Source organism: Lathyrus oleraceus, chromosome 6, assembly GCF_024323335.1.
Source record: "Lathyrus oleraceus cultivar Zhongwan6 chromosome 6, CAAS_Psat_ZW6_1.0, whole genome shotgun sequence".
NCBI lineage: Eukaryota > Viridiplantae > Streptophyta > Magnoliopsida > Fabales > Fabaceae > Lathyrus > Lathyrus oleraceus.
The window spans coordinates 85,260,964-85,284,038 of NC_066584.1; the positions used below are offsets into that span (position 1 = coordinate 85,260,964).

Consider the following 23,075-nt stretch of genomic DNA (forward strand, 5'->3'; position numbering starts at 1 on the left):
CTATGTGAACCGAAAGACTTACTCTGAGTGTTCCGATTTACAATGCCAAAAAATGGAAAATTTGGTTTCCGGAAGTCTTCAGACGAAAATGGTAAAAAAATTTAGAAATGAAAAATATACACTATTTATATGAGGGTATTTTGGTCCAAAAAAATTAAATGTAGGGGTGTGGGTACAATTGTAGGGGTACGGGGTAAAGTTTTTGCAATATAACCTTCATGGATGCTGGTCAATCCGCATTCCCATTGATCCGATCCAACTTAATTTATAACTATCTGACTCCGTTCATTTACAATTATATTTAACCAAACCCTCAATAACATATAATTTTAGTTCCTATATCCGATTTAAGTTTTACAATTACACAGCTCATTAATACGACATCAATTATTATTTTTTAATTATTTTTTTAAATAAAAATATAAAATTAATTTCTCATTATTAATCACAATTTTATTTAAAAAGTTTTATTCTTTATTAATAATATTATTAAATTAATAATTTTCCGTAATTTTAAGACTAAATGTTATTTTTTTATTTTTTTATATCATTTTCAACTTATTTATTAAATGGAAATAATATATCTTTGAAATTTTATATTATTATCAAGGGTTATATCGTGTAGATAAATTTTATTAGACATTATACGATGATTTTTATCCAATTTGTGTGTTAGAAATTATTATAATTGTATTTTATTGTGTTGCAATTTTTTAAACTGAAAACAAAGTTCTTACAAAAAATATTTTTTTTATTTGAAACACAACATTCGAACCCAACCCAACAAAACCGATAAATGAACATGTCGGGTATGGTCGGTTTTGACCATAAAAGTGTGGGTTTGATGATGAATCTAATCCATTGGAGTTTGAAGGGATTGTGTAACGAATTAGGTCAAACACAATCAAACCCAACCCATTGAAATTTGGAATACAAGCATCTTTCTTAGTGACCTGAGGGTCATTCAGGTGTGTCTAAGTCATGTTTAGCGTCAACGTCTCTCTATTCTTTTGGTTGGTGTTCTCTTTTGTTGTGGGGGTGAACCCACTCCCCCAACTAGCACCTTCGATTAAAGTGCATATGTCTTATTTCAACCTTCTTTGTAGCCCGTGGCCATATTTTACGTCCTATAGGAGACACCTCTTCTATGGAAAGAATAATTTGGCCTCGACTGGGGTCATTTGCTCCCCTTAGTGTTAGATGAAGGCAACGATCTAGAGGTGGTGAATAGATCACAATAAAATTTTCTTTGATTAAAAATTATGTTCTTAAAATATTTAATATGGCAAGCGGAAACAATTCTGGATCGACAGTCGTTTATCCCAAACTGTTATCGGAAGAATCATACATGCGTTTAAACTGTAATGAACTGTATACTAATGATGAGAAAGTAAATCAATATGTTTTACAAAAATAATTGTTTCAACAATATCACATGTTCTAGTCAATTTTCAATGAATTTGGAAACGAAAATTGACACAAACAATTTATCAAACACTTGGTGTGCAATAAACAATTTGAATCAATTGCAGTTGTTTAGATTGCAATTGTAACACCCCGATTAAAATAAGAGAATTATTTAATTGAGTTAATATTATTTTATTAATTTAATTAAATAAAGTTGAATTATTGGATTATTTTTATTATTACTATAGATGTTATTTATTCTAATAATAATTAAATAAATAAATGGAATATGAAGAGTGGAAGGGTAAAAGTGGAAATTGGATAAAAGAGGCCAAAGTGAGGACTCAGGTTTTTTTCACGTGTTTTGCCTCAGAGTCAGAGAAAGTGGGGAGAAACGTTGAAGAGAAAGAGAAGGAAGAGGAAAAGGCCAAAGATTGCTCAGAGCTTCCTTCAATCCAAAGAGGTAAGGGGTCTGAACCTTATTAAACAATAATATGCTGAAAATGGTGAAATATTGGATGAACGAAATTGGGATTTTAATCGAAGGAATTCGTAGAAATTATATGCAATGATGTTAGGATTTGTGAAATCGAATAGGGGACTATTTGTATTAGATGATATGAGTGATTTTGTGTGAAATTTGGACTGTGGAAGGATGAATTTGGATAGATCTCGTAGCAGAAAAAGCCATTGCAGATCTGGAAATCTGGTTTCTGGTCATACGCGTATGGCACTAGGCAATACGCGTATGAGATTGCTGGTACGCGTATGGCACTAGGCAATACGCGTATGGATGAGGAAGATGATGTTTTGAACGTGTTTTGGTCTCTGTTGGTACGCGTATGGGAATGTGATACGCGTAGCATACGCGTATGGACATGGGCAATACGCGTATTGATTTGGTTAGGCGTGGGTAATACGCGTATGGGCATAGGCAATACGCGTATGGGCAGACTTGTGGTCTTTCCTGGGCTGTTGTTGTGCAGTTTTGGTTGGTTAGGCTGAGCGAGGTAACTTAGCTGATGCATGGTATACGAGGGATCATTTCCCGTTGCTTTGAGTGGTATAGATATTAGTAGAGTGTGATAATACTGTGTTTGATTATGTGGTATGATGTGATATGCTTTTGTGATAGAATGTGTTAATGATGATGATAACATGAATATATGATGTTGTTGTTGCTATGTTGATTATGATGCATGCTTGGTGTGCATGCATTCATGAAAGGCCGATGCCTAGTGATGAACGGACTGAGTTCCAATGATGTTGTTGACTCCGGGCTTGTTGAGAGGCTTGGTTCCTTGCGGGGAACTCGGATTCTATGGTGATGAATCTGGGAGTGGTGATCCTGTAGTTGGTCACAAAATGGGTATACCGAGTCGTGTTGAGTCATGCATGGGTGTGTGCATTGCATTTGATATGTTGTTTTGTTGATGTTCATGACTATGTTGATTATGATGATTACGATGAGCTGTGTTGGCATATGTGAAATATATTTATGTTTATATTTCTGTCGTTATATTATTATTTAATAATGTAATTCTCACCCCTTCTGCATGTGTTTATGTTCATCTATGATGAGCAATGTGCAGATAAAGAGGAGTAGCTATTGTTGAGGTTTGAAGAATAAGTGTAGAGTTATTCTACAGAGTCGAGTCAAATGCTCTGGTCATGTGACACCGGGGTTATGGGATTCGATAGATAATTGATTATTATTTACGTTGTTTATGATGACTAACATGTTGAGATGTTTTGTTGAGATAATGTTGAACCATTATTATGAATTGTTATATGATGAATGATAATATTAATGTTGTTGTCCGCTGCGAAGTTTTAATAAAATAAATAATATGTTTTATGTTGTGATGCGATAATTGTTATGTTGTAAGAAATGTAAACTCTTCTACATGTTGTACTCTGATAATCTATTTAAATATGTCGTTTGGGTAGAAGGGTGTTACATTAGTGGTATCAGAGCATGGTCAGTCCAGTCGAGTCATAATGTGATGTTTTCCCTGTTGGTCGATTAGTGTAAATGACACTGTCGATATTTAACGGTTGTAGTTGTGTCGTGCAGAGTATGGCTGGAGAAAATGGCCTTGCGATTGCTGAGGCTTTGGCTGCTATGGCGCAGGCTATGCAGGCGCAGCAGAATCCGCCGGTCGACGAGTTTAGGAATTTGGGAAGGTTTCTGAAGAATAACCCTCCTACATTCAAGGGGCGCTATGATCCAGATGGTGCTCAGATTTGGCTGAAGGAAATTGAGAAGATTTTCCGGGTGATGACGTGTACTGAAGCACAGAAGGTGCAGTTTGGTACGCATATGTTATCTGAAGAGGCTGAAAACTGGTGGGATAACACTCGACAGAGGATTGAAGTACCAGGTGCTGAGATGACTTGGGAAAGGTTCAAGACGGCCTTTCTGGAGAAATATTTTCCTGCTGATGTGCGATGTAAGAAGGAGATGGAATTTCTGGGACTGAAGCAGGGTAACATGTCTGTTGTTGATTACGCTTCGAAGTTTGAGGAGCTGGTGCAGTATTGTCCTCATTATAATAATGCTGATGCTGAGGAATCCAAGTGTGTCAAGTTTGAGAACGGGTTGCGTCCCGAGATCAAACAGGGCATTGGTTACCAGGAGATTCGTAGGTTTCCTACACTGGTTAACAAGTGCAGGATATTTGATGAAGATAGCAAGGCTAGGACTGCTCACTACAAGAGTCTTAGTGAGAAGAAGAATAAGGATCGTGGTAGTCCTTATGCATCTCCGAATGGTAAAGGTAAGCAGAAAGTGGTAGATGAGAAGAAGCCAAGTGGAGGAGGATCTCCCATAGCTGGTAAATGTTTCAAGTGTGGCGAGCCAGGCCACCGTGCTGATAGCTGTGCCAAGAAAGTGCTGAGATGTTTCCGATGCGGTCAGGCTGGTCATAGAGTTACGGAATGTAAGGATGCTGGTCCAACATGTTTTAATTGTGGCGAGAAAGGCCATATCAGTTCGCAGTGCTCGAAACCGAAGAAGGCGGCTACTGCAGCTCATACTACTGGTAGGGTGTTTGCTCTGAGTGGGGCTGAAGCTCCTAAAGAAGATAATCTGATTAAAGGTACTTGCTTGATTAATAATGTTGAATTGCTTGCTATTGTTGACACTGGTGCTACTCATTCGTTTATTTCGTATGAGTGTGCGACCAGGATTGGTGTGATTATGTCGTCCCTAGGCGGAAGTATGGAGATAGATACTCCTGCTAATGGTTCTGTGAAGACTTCTGTTGTCTGTCGAGGTTGTCATTTGACGATCTTTGAGAGAGAGTTCGTGATTGATTTGGTGTGCTTACCCTTGCACCAAATTGATATTATTCTGGGAATGAATTGGCTAGAATTCTATGGCGTGTTTATCAACTGCTATAGGAAGACGGTGCGATTTTCTGAAGTTGGTGAGAATGATGAGGCAAGATTTCTAGCTGCTAAGCAGGTGGGGGATTTTGTGAAAGATGAAGCTCAGATATTCGCTTTATTTGCGTCTCTGCAAGCGGATAAGAAAGTGGTGAGTGTAGATTTGCCTGTTGTCTGTGAATTTCAGGATGTGTTTCCGGAGGATGTAAGTGAATTACCTCCAGAACGGGAAGTCGAATTTGCCATTGACTTAGTACCAGGTACGAGTCCAGTGTCGATGTCTCCTTATAGAATGCCGGCAACTGAATTAGTTGAATTGAAGAAGCAACTTGAAGAATTGCTTGAGAAGAAGTTTGTGCGTCCAAGTGTTTCTCCTTGGGGTGCACCAGTATTGTTAGTGAAGAAGAAAGAAGGTACGATGAGGTTGTGTGTCGATTACCGGCAGTTGAATAAGGTGACTATCAAGAATCGGTATCCATTGCCGAGGATTGATGATTTGATGGACCAGTTGGTTGGAGCTCATGTTTTCAGTAAGATTGATTTGCGGTCGGGTTATCATCAGATCCGAGTGAAGTCAGATGATATTGCGAAGACTGCTTTCCGTACGAGGTATGGTCATTATGAATACACTGTGATGCCGTTCGGTGTATCTAATGCTCCAGGTGTGTTTATGGAATATATGAATCGTATATTTCATCCGTACCTTGATAATTTTGTTGTGGTGTTCATAGATGATATATTGATATATTCTAAGACGGAAGAAGAGCATGCAGGACATCTGAGAATTGTCTTGCAGGTGTTAAGAGAAAAGAAATTATATGCAAAGTTATCTAAATGTGAGTTCTGGTTGAAGGAAGTGAGTTTCCTTGGCCATGTGATTTCGAGTGGTGGGATTTCGGTTGATCCTGCTAAAGTTGATGCTGTATTACAGTGGGAGACTCCGAAGTCTGCTACTGAGATACGCAGTTTTCTGGGGCTAGCTGGTTATTATCGCAGATTTATTGAGGGCTTCTCTAGGTTGGCATTGCCGTTGACGCAGTTGACTAAGAAGGGTCAAGTGTATGTGTGGGATGCAGCTTGTGAAGCGAGTTTTGTTGAGTTGAAGAGGCGGTTGACCAGTGCTCCAGTGTTGATCTTGCCTAATCCTGGTGAGTCCTTCGTTGTTTATTGTGATGCTTCTTTGATGGGTCTTGGTGGTGTTTTGATGCAGAATGGTAAAGTTGTAGCTTATGCTTCTAGACAGTTGAAAGTTCATGAGAGGAATTATCCTACGCATGATCTAGAACTTGCAGCTGTTGTATTTGTGTTGAAAATATGGAGGCATTATCTGTATGGTTCCAGATTCGAAGTGTTCAGTGATCACAAGAGTCTGAAGTATCTGTTTGATCAGAAAGAGTTAAATATGAGGCAGAGAAGGTGGTTAGAATTACTGAAGGATTTTGACTTTGAATTGAGTTATCATCCCGGTAAGGCTAATGTAGTTGCAGATGCGCTGAGTAGAAAGTCTCTACATATGTCTATGATGATGGTTCGGGAGCTTGAGTTAATTGAACAGTTCCGTGATATGAGTTTGGGTTGTGAAGTTTCCGCTGATAGTGTAAAGTTGGGTATGCTGAAGTTGACTAGTGGAATTCTGGAAGATATTCGGAATGGTCAGCAAGTTGATGTCGCTCTAGTTGATCATATTACTATGGTTAACCAGGGTAATGGTGGTAATTTTGAGATTGATGAGAATGGCATCCTGCGATTTAAAGGTAGAGTTTGTGTTCCTGAGGTGTCTGAATTGAAAAAGAGTATTCTTGAAGAGGGCCATAGGAGTGGATTGAGCATCCATCCAGGTGCAACTAAAATGTATCAAGATTTGAAGAAGTTGTTTTGGTGGGCTGGTATGAAAAGAGATGTTGCTAAGTTTGTGTATGCCTGTTTGACTTGTCAGAAGTCAAAGATTGAACATCAGAAACCGGCAGGTATGATGCAACCTTTGAAGATTCCTGAATGGAAGTGGGATAGCATTTCCATGGATTTTGTGACGGGATTGCCGAGGACGACGAAAGGTAATGATTCTATTTGGGTGATTGTGGATCGATTGACTAAGTCGGCGCATTTCTTGCCGATGAAGATTAATCACTCTTTAGAGAAGTTGGCAGAGTTGTATATTGAGGAGATAGTGAGGCTGCATGGTATTCCATCCAGTATTGTGTCTGATAGAGATCCCATATTTACTTCTAGATTTTGGGAAAGTTTGCAGAAAGCGTTGGGAACTAAGTTGAGGTTGAGTTCAGCTTATCATCCTCAGACTGATGGTCAGACCGAAAGAACTATCCAATCCTTGGAGGATTTGTTGAGAGCTTGTGTGTTGGAGCAGAGTGGTTCTTGGGATAGTTATTTGCCGTTGGTGGAGTTTACTTATAATAATAGTTTTCATGCTAGTATCGGTATGGCTCCATATGAAGCATTGTATGGTAGGAGGTGTAGAACTCCATTGTGTTGGTATGAATCAGGTGAGAGTGTTGTACTCGGACCTGAGATTGTGCAGCAGACGACTGAAAGGGTTAAGATGATTCAGGAGAAAATGAAGATTTCTCAGAGTCGTCAGAAGAGTTATCATGATAACAGGAGAAAGGCACTTGAGTTCCAAGAGGGAGATCATGTGTTCTTGAGAGTTACTCCGACGACAGGTGTGGGTAGAGCTTTAAAGTCTAAAAAGCTTACTCCGAGGTTTGTGGGTCCGTATCAGATTTTGAAGAGGGTTGGGGAAGTGGCGTATCGGATAGCTTTACCGCCGTCGCTTTCTAATCTGCATGATGTGTTTCATGTATCTCAGTTGAGAAAATATATTGCGGATCCTTCGTATGTTGTTCAGTTGGATGATATCCAGGTGAGGGATAATTTGACCGTTGAGGTGTTGCCAATTCGGATAAATGACCGAGAAGAGAAGACCCTGAGAGGTAAGAAGATTGCTCTAGTGAAAGTTGTTTGGGGAGGTCCAGCTGGTGAGAGCTTGACTTGGGAGCGTGAAGATCAGATGAAGGAGTCGTATCCGGCTCTATTTGCTTGAGGTATGTTTTCGAGGACGAAAACTCTTTTAGTGGGGGAGAGTTGTAACACCCCGATTAAAATAAGAGAATTATTTAATTGAGTTAATATTATTTTATTAATTTTAATTAAATAAAGTTGAATTATTGGATTATTTTTATTATTACTATAGATGTTATTTATTCTAATAATAATTAAATAAATAAATGGAATATGAAGAGTGGAAGGGTAAAAGTGGAAATTGGATAAAAGAGGCCAAAGTGAGGACTCAGGTTTTTTTCACGTGTTTTGCCTCAGAGTCAGAGAAAGGGGGGAGAAACGCTGAAGAGAAAGAGAAGGAAGAGGAAAAGGCCAAAGATTGCTCAGAGCTTCCTTCAATCCAAAGAGGTAAGGGGTCTGAACCTTATTAAACAATAATATGCTGAAAATGGTGAAATATTGGATGAACGAAATTGGGATTTTAATCGAAGGAATTCGTAGAAATTATATGCAATGATGTTAGGATTTGTGAAATCGAATAGGGGACTATTTGTATTAGATGATATGAGTGATTTTGTGTGAAATTTGGACTGTGAAGGATGATTTGGATAGATCTCGTAGCAGAAAAAGCCATTGCAGATCTGGAAATCTGGTTTCTGGTCATACGCGTATGGCACTAGGCAATACGCGTATGAGATTGCTGGTACGCGTATGGCACTAGGCAATACGCGTATGGATGAGGAAGATGATGTTTTGAACGTGTTTTGGTCTCTGTTGGTACGCGTATGGGAATGTGATACGCGTAGCATACGCGTATGGACATGGGCAATACGCGTATTGATTTGGTTAGGCGTGGGTAATACGCGTATGGGCATAGGCAATACGCGTATGGGCAGACTTGTGGTCTTTCCTGGGCTGTTGTTGTGCAGTTTTGGTTGGTTAGGCTGAGCGAGGTAACTTAGCTGATGCATGGTATACGAGGGATCATTTCCCGTTGCTTTGAGTGGTATAGATATTAGTAGAGTGTGATAATACTGTGTTTGATTATGTGGTATGATGTGATATGCTTTTGTGATAGAATGTGTTAATGATGATGATAACATGAATATATGATGCTGTTGTTGCTATGTTGATTATGATGCATGCTTGGTGTGCATGCATTCATGAAAGGCCGATGCCTAGTGATGAACGGACTGAGTTCCAATGATGTTGTTGACTCCGGGCTTGTTGAGAGGCTTGGTTCCTTGCGGGGAACTCGGATTCTATGGTGATGAATCTGGGAGTGGTGATCCTGTAGTTGGTCACAAAATGGGTATACCGAGTCGTGTTGAGTCATGCATGGGTGTGTGCATTGCATTTGATATGTTGTTTTGTTGATGTTCATGACTATGTTGATTATGATGATTACGATGAGCTGTGTTGGCATATGTGAAATATATTTATGTTTATATTTCTGTCGTTATATATTATTTAATAATGTAATTCTCACCCCTTCTGCATGTGTTTATGTTCATCTATGATGAGCAATGTGCAGATAAAGAGGAGTAGCTATTGTTGAGGTTTGAAGAATAAGTGTAGAGTTATTCTACAGAGTCGAGTCAAATGCTCTGGTCATGTGACACCGGGGTTATGGGATTCGATAGATAATTGATTATTATTTACGTTGTTTATGATGACTAACATGTTGAGATGTTTTGTTGAGATAATGTTGAACCATTATTATGAATTGTTATATGATGAATGATAATATTAATGTTGTTGTCCGCTGCGAAGTTTTAATAAAATAAATAATATGTTTTATGTTGTGATGCGATAATTGTTATGTTGTAAGAAATGTAAACTCTTCTACATGTTGTACTCTGATAATCTATTTAAATATGTCGTTTGGGTAGAAGGGTGTTACAGCAATTATCTTTACAAAACAATTTGAATTACTTCAAAACAACCAGAAAATTCAGTTTATCAAATTGCACACTTAGTGTATTTATCAAAATATATATATATATATATATATATATATATATATATATATATATATATATATTATATAGAGAGAGAGAGAGAGAGAGAGAGAGAGAGAGAGAGAGAGAGAATATCAAGATTTATTTAGGCAGTTTCCCAATTCTCGTCACTATGGGTATGTCATCCCCAATTCCAAATATAATTGAGATATGTAATTAACCTTTGCAAGAGTTGTATGCAAGAGAAAAAGTAGCAATGCAAACCCCCCAAACCATATGTTTGATGTTGATTCTAACTTCTTCTCTCCCCTTGATCTTAAGCAAGATCAAGTGACCCAAGACTTCCAAGTTGGTCCTCCAGTTACTGCTACTCCTTTGACAGAACCCCTGTTCTTCAAAGCTTTCACTCGGTTAAATCTTAGTTTTCGAATCTTATAAAAAAACTCAAATCAATCCTTGATCTTGGAGGAAAAACCCTAACCGATTTTATTAAAGAAATCCCCGAAGAATACTCAACTCAATTATGATTACAACAATCCTAAAGTGGATCTTATCAATCTAATCTAGATGACACTCAACAAAAATGATTATGTGTAATTGTTGAATGTATGGAGAAAAAAATTTAGGATGAAGAGAAAATTATTTGTATATTCTTGGTTTCAATATTGAGAAATGATACATGAATGCATATTTATATGTGTGTGCGTGTGTAGACAAAATAACAGATAAAACATATTTTTAGTCAAAAATTACAAGTTTTATAGAATATAACTAAATGTATTGACTCAAAATTCGAATGAGTCAATACATAAGGTTTGGGAGTCGATACATGGACTCAATGGGTCGATACATTGAAGGCAGGAAGGTCTACTTTAAAAATTCTTCAGTAGGAGTCGACTCAAAACATAGGAGAGTCAACTCATACCTATTATGTATCGACCCACAACAATAATGTATCGATACATTGAAGGCAAGACAATTTGCTTAAAAAACTTTCAGTTGAAGTCGACTCTAAACACGAATGAGTCAACTCATTCGCATTGTGTATCGACCCATACCTCTTTTGTATTGATTCAATTTAAGGTGGAACCATTTTATTTAAAATTCATTCAGTATGTATCGATACATAGTCATAATGTATCGATCCATAGACATGTTTTTTCATGAAAAAACATATTTTTGACTTGTAATGGCCTATCTAATCTAATTTCAAGTGTCCTATTATGATAATTCACATCTAGACATAGACAACAAGATCCAATGTACACAAATACTAAGTATCCTAGTTTTGACATCATTCAAAACACATCTAAGAGGATAGAACACTCACATACTCCTTTTTTTATGATGGAAAAACTTACATGTGCATTAGACTTTGTACTTCTCCCCCTTTGACAACATCAAAAAGATAAAAAGGTATAAAATATGAGAAATATCATTGAAAATCCAAAACAACATATAAATCATTCATAGGCATTGCAAAGACTAGAAGATTCAACTATAACGTGCACTCACATAAAGTTATGTCAAATTGAAAGAAAGCATAAACATAAATACACCACTAAGTCATACAAAAGGGATGGAATTCATTACATAATGTCATAAGAAGGTCACAATAGGATAATAGTAAACATAATAACATGAAAATAGAAATCCATGCATAAAAAACTTTGTCCTCAATGAAGTTCAACTAATAATCATGACCACGACCTCTACCTCTACGCCGGAACCAAGTTGCATCTTCTCCTCCATACTAATAATATAATAAATCATGCATCTCCTTGTAAAACCTTTAATAGTGATTGTGATTGTCATGTTGATAATGAATCATGTCATGGATGCTAGTTTGAGTTTCTCCATGGTTGAAAGCCATTTTTTTGACAAATCTCGTTAAATTGCTCCATAGCATACCAGGCAAAATTGTTAAAATTGTTGTCCTGGGAAGTCAGATATTCATGAACCACTCTGAAATGCTCATTTTGAGTAGCTTCAAACTCGTCACACCTACGTGACTCCTCTTCGGGGCGCTCATGTTGCTAAACATGCATGCTCTCTAGCAAGGTAAGAATAAATGATTCTTCACCAATTGAGCCAACACCAGAGTAGTTATCGTAAGTAGTGTCATGTTGTGTTTGCATCCATATTGTGAGCTTGCTCTTCCACCTGTTGTTCATCAACAAAAGTTGTAACAAATTCAATCGGATCATCATAATTGTAGATGACCTTACCAGATCCCTTCATCTTATAATAGTAAACCTTGAGATCCTTATCCCAATGGTATCCCATGTGTCTCATTGTGCTCGAGTTAAATTCTTAAGATTGACCAGGAGAGATGTTCTAAAGATTTGCCCACCAATACTGAAGTGCTTCATAATTTTCGCAATCATTGAAACATAACATAAGGATGACCCTTTGTTACACTCTTTAATAGCAAACATTCTAGAAATAAAATAGTTTGGCTAATTAATTGGAACTTTATGTTGAATAAGATACATTAGATGAACCTTAGCTATGTAAATTCGAGAATCACCACCCTTTCTTGGACACAACACATGAGTCACAATCCAATGAAGAATACGCAGATTTCTCTTCAGATAACCTATTGATACTTTAGCCAAATTGTCTTCTGGCCTTGGGGCTTTGAGACAATAATTTAGGTAACCTCTATTAAAATTAGGATGAAAAGAATGACCAGAAAAGGTAGAGTAATGAGAGAGCATGGACAAACTAAATACTTCCCTCCATGTATCTTTCATAAAGTGATAAGAGTGTTTTCCCATCTTAAAATGAAAAGTGACCATCCATTGACTGTAACCCAACATAAAAGACCTGGATTAAGTCTTCATTATAATCAGTGGTTACTTTCAAACAATTTTTGATCTCTTGAAATTCCATCAGATCAAAAATCTCTTGAATGTGTAACTCATCGACAATCGTGTGATCATACACATGTTGCTTCACCATAATTCTATGTCTGAAGGAGTTTTCAAAATCAACAACGCAAGAGGGAGGTAGAAGTGAGATATCATTGTAGGTGTTGACGAAGATGTGCCCACAACATCTTTCCCTTTCTTCACTTTAGGAGCCATGATTTTCGAAGTTTAAGGCGTGCATACAAGGTGTTTAAGAAAAGATGTGAATGGAAATGGCTAGATTTGAAGGGAGATTGAATAACCCAACTACCCGACTTAAGATGATTAGTTCCTAATCACACAAATTTGAAGAGAATATATGAAGACAATTGATTTTTGGAAATGAGAAGTGGTGAGATTTTATGGAGATTTTTGAAATGATGAGAGGTTAAGGAGTTTTTCTAGGAAGGAGAAAAGTTGACCTAGGTTGGTTTGGGAAATGAGGAGAAGTTTGAAAAAAAATAGTAATTGTGTAATCAAGAACAATCAACATGCGTGGAGAGAGAAAAATAGACTCAAGGTAGCACATAGGTCGACCCATGGACCTTGGAGTCGACATTAGAGGTTTAAAAAAATTTATAAAACCATAAATATATTGACTCATCTGTGATTGGAGTCGATACATACTGAAAATAAAAATGAAATAACCACGAATGTATCAAGTCATTAGTGATTGAAGTCGATACATACTGAACAAGAAGTAAAAAAAATATTGAAATTAAGCAATGTATTGACTCACACCATCTGGGAGTCGATACAAACTATATATGTATTGACTCTAACCTTTATGTATCTATACCAACTGATCAGAGACAAAAACTTGAAGACATTTTGTAGACCAGAGATGAATTTAGTTAAGGCTTAAATTGTGAACTTAGTAGAATTTATGCAAAAATGACATTTCTAATGAAAGAATAAGTAAACAACATGCTTGAACACAAATATCATTAAAATATTTCAAATGTAAGAAATTAATACTATGAAATATATAATATATATAATATATATATATATATATTATATATATATATAATATATATATATATATATATATATATATATATATTATATAATATATATATATATATATATATATATATATATATATATATATATATATATATATATATATATATATATATGATGAAGAAATCAAACATGATATCACTATAAACATATAGATTGAGAACATTCAAGGGTTATCAACAAATTTTTTGGAAGTGAACAAACATGAAATTTTATCATACATCAAATATATCACACAATCTTGGATCATAAACATGTAATCCAATAAATGAGTGAGTCATAGATAAGCAACATATTACATAAAAACTTAAGAACAAATAGATAATTTGAGAAAGACATTACCTCGTAGGATGATAGACGAAGGATGCACTCATATGAAATAAAACTTTCAAAAGAAGGTTAAAAACAAATGTAAAGAGTGCATGCAACAACATATATTAGGTAAGATTTGAGATATCGAGAATGCCAAATTCCTGACGAATATGAAAAACGGCTCAGTCGCAAGAGGTTTTGTGAAAATATCAGCAAGTTGATTTTTACTATCAACATGCTCAAAAACGACATCATCTTTTTTAACATGGTCGCGTAGGAAATGGTGATGTATCTAAATATGTTTAGTACGAGAATGTAACACTGAATTTTTGGTTAAGTTGATTGCACTAGTATTATCGTACATTATCAAAATACGTTGAAGGTTAATATCAAAGTCAAGTAGTTGTTGTTTGAGCCATAAAGTTTGAGCATAACAACTACCTGCTATGACGTATTCCGCCTCAGCAATTCACAAAGCAACAGAGACTTGTTTCTTGTTATGCCAACTAACTAAAGAGTTTGAAAAAATATGGCAAGTTCCACTAGTACTCTTCCTATTCGATTTACAACTAAAAAAATCGGAATCAGAGTAACCAACCAAATTACAATCACTGCCCTTGGAAAACCAAAGCTCATACTTAGAAGTACCATAAAGGTATCTAAGAATGTGTTTTATAGCTTTTAAATATTATTCCTTAGAAGCATATATATATATATATATATATATATATATATATATATATCGAGCGCACATGCATACACCAAACATAACGTTAGGCTTAGATGCAGTAAGATATAAGAGTGATCCAATCATACATCTATACATTTTGACGTCAACATCCTTAACATTTTCATCCTTATCCAAGTTTTCATTTGTGGGCATTGGAGTGTCATTTGACTTTGCATCTACCATTTCAAAGCGTTTAATCAACTCTTTGCAGCACTTAGTTTGACACACAAATGTCACTTCTTTGAGATGCTTAATTTGAAGTGTCAGAAAGTAATTCAACTCCCTCATTAGACTCATCTCAAATTCGTCATGCATAAGCTTAGAAAACTCTTTGACCAATTTCATGTTAGTATAACCAAGTATTATGTCATCAACATAAATTTGGACTAGAAGAGAATGTTTTCCTTTAAGTTTAATGAAAAGTGTTGTATCTACCTCCCCCCTAGAGTATCCTTGATCAATTAAGAACTTACTAAGGCGTTCATACAAAGCCATAAGGGGCTTGTTTAAGACCATACAAAGCTCGTTTTAGTTTAAAAACATGATTTGGATACTCATGAATTTTAAAACCTGGAGGTTGTGAAACATACACTTCCTCATTTATATAATTGTTAAGGAAATCACTTTTGACGTTGTTGTACCCCACAATTTGCCCTCCCTTTCCGCTTCTCATCTGACTTATGGCTTTAGACTCATTCATATGTCATTCACGTGCATCGTTCATTCATGATTAACACTTGCTAACAGGCATCATAGATTCAAGGTTTGTGGCTAATGAAAATAAGGGTTTTGGCTTGAGGATTGTGGTATTGCTCATCATGTGGAGAGAAACCTTAGTTTCTGGATTCTTTGGGATCTTAACTCTTGTGGCCTACATCTTGACATTCATTTGTAAATACCAACCCTAATTCTTGACTTTGTTCCTATGGGATTTTGTGTTTGACCTTCTGTGTAATTAACCTAACTTCTGAACCCTAATAGTGGGTCCATGGTTTGAGGTGTTACCTGTGGAACTTTGGGCTTTATTTGAAACTCTAATAAGGGATAGTTGGTATTCAGGTGCTTTGCTGGTTTGGCTTTATGATATAAGGTTCATCAAAACCCTAGTCCTTGGCTTTGAGGTTTGTGAACCCTATGGTTTGCATTGAGGTAGTGGAAACCCTGGTTGTGGTTCATGGCATTGATACATCACTTGAATTGGCTTCTCACCTGGCTCGAGATTCTTGTTTGATACATAACTTTGAACTTTGACCTAGTAAATCCTAATGCATGGTGTTATGTGATTGATTTAAGTCATGTTTGCATTCATGTTTCATTGACCTCATGATCTCATGATCCATTTGATCTGAGTCTTATTTCATCCCACTTCATCCATTACTTTCATGGTTTTATTAAAATGGAAAGATTCATTCATGCTTTGATTTATAGTCCCATTGATATAAGTTCATTGTCCATTTGATCAAGTCATTCCATGACCCATTAATTCCCTTTCATTCATTCATTCGAAGAAATCCAAGCCATTATGCCTCACACATGATCCCATGCATCAAAAACAAGCAAAAAAACCATTGTTTTCATGATGGTAATCGATTACCATGTTTGGGTAATCGATTACCCTACTTCCAGTAGCCAAAAAAATCATTTTTTTATGATGGTAATAGATTACCATGTTTGGGTAATCGATTACACTATTTCCAGTAGCTTAAAAACCCATTTTTTATGGGTAATCGATTACACCTGCTAGCAGTAGCAAAAATACTTCATTTTTCAGCAGTAATGCAGTATCCTTTTGCACTCCAAACCAATTCTAATGCTTGCATCAATACACATTGAAATCTTTAAATAATTATGCAGCAACCAACCATATCATCCATGCATTGAACCAAGCTCTTAACACTTCAATTCATCAAACTTCCCAAGCTAACTCCAAACTAATTCAAACTAACTCTAAACCTCTTCAAACTAACTCTAAACCATTTTAACTAACTCCAAGCCTCATTTAACTAATTCCAAGCCACATCAAAACTAACTCCTAACCTCCATTTGATCCAAACCTATAATCTATATAAACTCATCACTCTCATCAAATCGAGGACAACGACCAAAATTAGAATTCTCTCAAATTATTCATTGCAAATTCAACTTTTATCCTCTCACTTCATCTTCTCTAATTCTTCTCCCTACACCAAAGCTCAAACCACCATTGGAGCAAGCTTCACATTGAAGTTTATTATCAATTGAGCTAAACCTCTTGCCTTCAACAATCATCCCTGCATTCATATAATCAACATCAACAACAATAATTAAATTCAGAATTTTTCAGAGTTGATTCTTGAAAAGGAGGAGTTCATAGTAGAAGTAGAAGATTAAAGAGTCCAAGTAGCATACCTCTGGTTTTTACTTCATCTTCTTCATCTTCATTACCTTCAAATTTCAATAAGTTCCAAGATGATCATCCGTCTTACAGATCGGTGAATTTTCATTTTTGCTTGGTTGCTGAATTTTTGATACCGCAATGTAGCTTATGTAGTGGTGAATCAAAATCCCAAGGTTTGGTGGTTTAACTCTCCTCTATCTCTATTTAATTTTAGATTTTATACTTAGGATTCTTGACTTTAATGGATCAATTTTCTAAATTTATTAACTTGTAGTTAAAATGAACGAGGGATTAGGATATAAGAGGTCGAGAGGAGTAGGAAAATGGTGTCTTTTCTTGATTTTGGCCAACTCCGTCGCCTCCGGTGCGGTGATGTCAGAGCTCCGGTGGTGGTTCCTTTTTTACATGAAAATTGGAAGTTGATGTGTAGAGAAGACAAAATGAGTTTGCTGAATTTTTGCACTTCCCTTTGCAAATTCTGTTGAGCTTAACCATTAAGCTCAATAGTTTGCTTTCCACACCCATGTTTTACTTAGCAACATACTTGCTGAATCCAACTACACTTCTTGGTATTTGAGCTTATTCTGTTGGGCCTAAAGCCCCTATTGTTGAATTATGCATTCTATATTCAGGGGCTGCACCCCCCTTGGTCCAACATTTTAATTACCTTTAATTCCATTTTATTTTATGTTGATATTTTTTATAATTGTTTTGTTAGAATTTTAATTAGGTTTAATTAGGCTTTAGATTTTAATTAGAATTTAGAAATTAATTATAGGTTTGTATAGTTTTCTAATTAAACTTTAATATAGTTTAGTTAGATTAGGAATTAGAAAATAATTAGGTTTTAGTTAATTTTAGAATTTAGTTAATTCTTGAACATTAGGTTAATTTTAGAATTTAGGACTTAATCGATTTGTAGTTTCTAATTAAATTTTAATTGGAATTAAGTTTGTGTTCATAATTGGATATTTTTGTGAATTGACCATTTTATCCCTTAGGGGGTTATTTGGGTATCTTAACCACATAATTGCATGTTCCCTTAGGAATTTTTAACATAGACTATTAATCAAGAATTTTGACTAACCATAACATGATCCCTTAGATTAGTTTGATTAATTCTAACCATTAGATTAGGTTTTAACCTAGTTTTCAAACTAAATCTTAACCCTCTAATTTAAATTGATCAAAAGCAATTTTGATCAATTAAATCCTTTGAACTTGTATAATCCCACAGTCTAATTTGAGTGACCAAAATACCCTTGGTCACTTGATAAGACTTTTTTCTCTAAGCTGTGGAGCTCGAAGCCTCAAGTCAAATCTTCAATCAAGGCAACCTCAATCACATTAAGCAGTGAATTATACAAGATAAATCCAAGGTCAACATTCGGTAAATATGATCCAAATTGTGTGCTACAAGCCTTAAGTAATAAGGAATGATGAGACGGAGTTTCTCCTATCCTTGTATAGAACGACTTTTCGTACGGGGCATAGGCCCCAGCTATTCAAAGCGTTTTCCCTTATTCATATACTTTAGTGCAATACGAATTAAATAAGCTACCAAGTCTTCTTCATACAAAAACAACATCAACACAAGGATCAACAATGAGGATTCTTCGCTAGCAACTTGTCAATGATAAGAAGTATCATACACCACGAGCCTTAAGTAATAGGGAATGACGAGACAGAGTCTCTCCTATCCTCGTCTAGAGCGACTTTGAGTATGGGGCGTATGCCCTAAATATTCAAAACGTTCGCCCTTATTCATAGACTTTAGTGTGTTTCTTATCAATCGACTGTCAAGTCTCCCATTTTCTCACTCTCCATCCTAATCATTTCAATTCAATCATTCAATCATTCTTTTGCCTCCTTAATCGCCTTTCTTTCAGCCCTAGTGGGGTGAACTACAAAAGCTCTGATTTCCTTATTACACTATGAGGATACGTAGGAAGAAGAACCCAATTTCTTCGTGAGCTACACTATTTATCAATCCATCATTCTTCATTCATTCAATATATACCATCTTTTAAGATCAATCATACTTCTCCTTGGACTCCTTGTCTATCCTTTTAGGATGATTTAACGACAGTCCACCTTATTAATCGAGAGTTGTTTGGCCCGTCACCCAAAGATTTAATTCATTCTTTTTCGGCTAAGACGCCACTTTGCTCTTAGATTAAGAGTCTATCCCTTTATTGGATCCAAGATACTATTATTATTTGATCTTGAAATGTCTGTTCCCCATCTAGTGATATATTGTTTCCTTGTACACAACAATACTTTCTCTTGGACCCCGCTTTTACCCCTTTGAGACGTTGTAGCACCAGTTCATCTTGTGAATCAAGAGTTGTTTGGCTCGTACCCAGACATTTAGTTCATTCCTTTGGTTGAGAGGCTTGTTTACTCTTTGATTCCATGTTCCCTCCAGTTGTGGGTTCCCTTGATACCATTCTGTTGGTACAAGTTATACTCTTCATTACTGTATGTCTCTCTCTCTATATATTTCATGTAGTTCTGAACTACGATTGCTCTGAGTTTCTCATTGCACAATGAGAATACGTAGGCACGATGATGTGAATCCTTGGCGAGTATACTTCTAATTATTCCTTCTTCCTCCTTAGGGCATCATCCATATCTTTCATTATTCATTACCTACCTTCAATCATAAATCGTTCACCCAGTGACACATTACTCCTTTGACATCGAAATACACATCCTTTGGAATTCCATATACATCCTTTTTGGACGCCTAACATAAAGTACACATTTATATCTAGAGTTGTTTGGCTTGTTACCCAGACATCTCTATGGTATAAATCCCATTTCTCTCATGGATTCCAATATACGTTCACCTTTCGGTTTCAAACAATATTTCCTCAGTCACTTGTCACCAGATATTCATTTTTGTGACTTCAGTCACTTCATTCCATTCATCTTTATGATGTATTCATAATCTACCTTCATTCACTCCACGTGATATACCATATTCTTTGAGCCAAATACATTATACCTTTGTGCTCCATCTTGTACCTCCTTGTTAACCAAGAGTTGTTTAGCCCGTAACCCAAACACCTAATTCCTCTCTTTTTTGGTTGTCATAATATAGTGATATTATGATGTAGGCCCTCACTTGTTGGTTCATACCGGTTTACTCTTGGGTTCATATTTCACCCTTGTTGGAGTTCAAATCACGCAATCCTTTGGTTAAAACCATACTTTGATCACAATCCTTTTCATCTCATGCCTCTAGTTTCTATGAACTACAGAGCTCTGAATTCCTTATTGCATTATGAGGATACATAGACATGAGGGCCCCAATCCTCACCGAGCACTTTATATATTTCTTTCCTTTCCCACCATTCTTTTGTGAGTAATCTTAGATATAACACCTATTCGAGCGAGAATAATCAAAACGGTTCCCATGGAATACCATGGATGTTTGGGATGCTAATACATTCCCCTTGCATAACCGACTTCCTTACCCAGCATATCTCTCTCCCCTAGGTTTTATCGATGTTTTCCCTTCCCTTTGGGGATAAATAAAATTCGATGGTGACTCTGTTGTATGTTCAAGCGTGCGATGCATTCGGGTATATTTCCGCTAGCTTCAACTGGCGACTTTGCTGGGGACTTTGCCTCTCGGAGCACTTCCTAGTTGCTAAAAGGAGTCGAGCCTAGTTTAGGTTGTTTTATCGCTAGTTTTTAAGTGTTTATTTTTATGCCTTACTTGCTTTACATTATTCGCTATTCAATTTATTATTATATTCTTGCATCCTGGATATCGGTATATGCTGTTGTTTGGGTTGGGTTGATAGCACATAAGAGAGAAGCTCTATACCCGAGCTTGAGTACACACACAAGATAGTAACGTGACTACAGTCGTATTTGACCCCCGTGGAGTTATTCAGCGATTATGGTTGACACGAGACGTCACACCTAGAGTAGATCCTTTTGGGAGCATTATTGTCAGACGAGTCATTCGTCTAAGGCAATGGTATCTCGAAATGGGTTGTTGACTCTATGAATCTTCTAGGTTGCCTTTGAAGACTATAACCTACCTGTGAGGGGGATATGGCTTTTTCTGCAGGAAACCATGGCCTTTACATACCTTATTCTCATGGACATCGAACCTTTAATCCTGCATTGGGCAGTATACACAGATTATCCAGGTTATTGGTACTATTAACCTATGGTATTGCATTATTGTACATATGTTGGAGCTTTGAACTTGGGTTATTATGCCGTCATGCTTTGAATCTATGGGTTTTGCATAATTATTTGCATTTCATCCTTAACATATGCATTCATTCATTTGCATTTCATGCATGTTAACCAGAAAACTCACCCCATCCATTCCTCCGTTAGAAAGACAACGATTCGCCGACACTGATCATCGAAGGATCATGGAAAAGACTAAGAGCATTGACAGAGCTGACTTGGTTTTGGGGTTATTCTTGGATAGCATGACAACAAACTTATCAAATCAGGGTGTGATTAATGAGCAAGCTGAAGACATTCTGAAGGAAGATAATAAACAAAAGGTTGTTGCAGGCTTTCCACCATTTCTTCCTCAAGAATAGTGTTTGCTACCACATAAGAGGCTTTCTCAAAACCACTAGAAATCAAAACAGAAGCAAATCAACAAAGGAAACAAATATCAAGAAGGGAGACATCCTCGCTATGATCCAATTCATGTGAGTTACACACATCTACTACCTATATTAGTTAATGTTTGGGCAATTATGCCCAAACAGACCGAGCATGCTAAGTTTCCCTACCGCCGTAAGCATGACCCTCATGCCACGTATGGATACCATGATGGATACGTGGGGCACTATACAGAAGCTTGTCATGCTCTCAAGACCAAAGTCCAAGAACTCATCAATCGAAATTTGTTGTGCTTTACACCAGTGACTGCTAAGGTTCTTATTGAGAAGGAGTTTGAATACAAGGGTCCTCCGATTCATGCGCAAGTTCCTCCACTTATAGTTCAACCTATTATGTAGTATCTGAATCAAGGATACCACCCTGGAATGTCGTTGGCCTATTCTGGGGCATCATACTCTACTATTGTTGCACCTTAGTACGCCTATACTGGGGCACCCTATAACCCACTTGGAGTTCATTATGGTCATACTTCTAATCGGATAGTCAATCCTGGCTTGGCGTATTCTGCTCAAAATGTTCCAACCAATGGCTATTCCTTAGACTCATTCTCAATCACAAATACCTTTGATGCTTATGCCATGCTACTCGGTCCCACCTGGTGTTACGTCCCAATATCAGCAACCTCCTCATGCTCAAATTCTAAAAAGTCAACAAATTATGCCACATAACCATCAAGGGCAAAGGCAGACCAGGCGGTTTTATAGAAAGCGTCCCCAGCATGACCAGATCCATGTATCGTATACTCAGTTGCTACCATATCTTGTTCAGCAAGGGGAAATTGTGCCGAAAGAGATACCACCAACTGTTTATCCTTATGGTCTGAAGTATAATCCCAACGCTTCTTGTGCGTTTCACGTCGGCTATATAGGGCATTCAACTTAAGATTATGGGTTATTCAAGACCAGAGTACAAGAGCTTATTGATCAGAAGGTTTTGTCATTCTCTGAGGCGGGACCCAATGTCATAATCAACCCGTTTCCAAACCACTATGGGCAAATTGTGAATGCGATTAACGATGAAGATTGCTCAGACTCAGTTGCTTCTTTAGAGAAGTATCAAATCTAGCAATATCATATCGATTCAATCATGTCTCATTTGCAATATTTTCTTGTTTGTTAATTGATGTTCATTTGTAAAACTTGTCTGGTTTTCAGATGATAGTAATAACGAAATAAATGTGTCTGTTTTGCTTAAATCCATTCGTGTTCACTCATATTTTATTTATCAGTATCAAACTGTTTGTCAAAATAAAATCAAAAGTGAATGATGCAAAATAA

General features: G+C 36.5%; 1 protein-coding gene across 1 annotated transcript in view; it reads right to left on the reverse strand.

Annotated features, from left to right (window-relative positions):
• The window catches only part of LOC127094142 (uncharacterized), a 73,307-nt gene that overhangs the window by 1,487 nt on the left and 48,745 nt on the right, over positions 1-23,075 (reverse strand). The gene's annotated exons all lie outside the window — the stretch shown is intronic.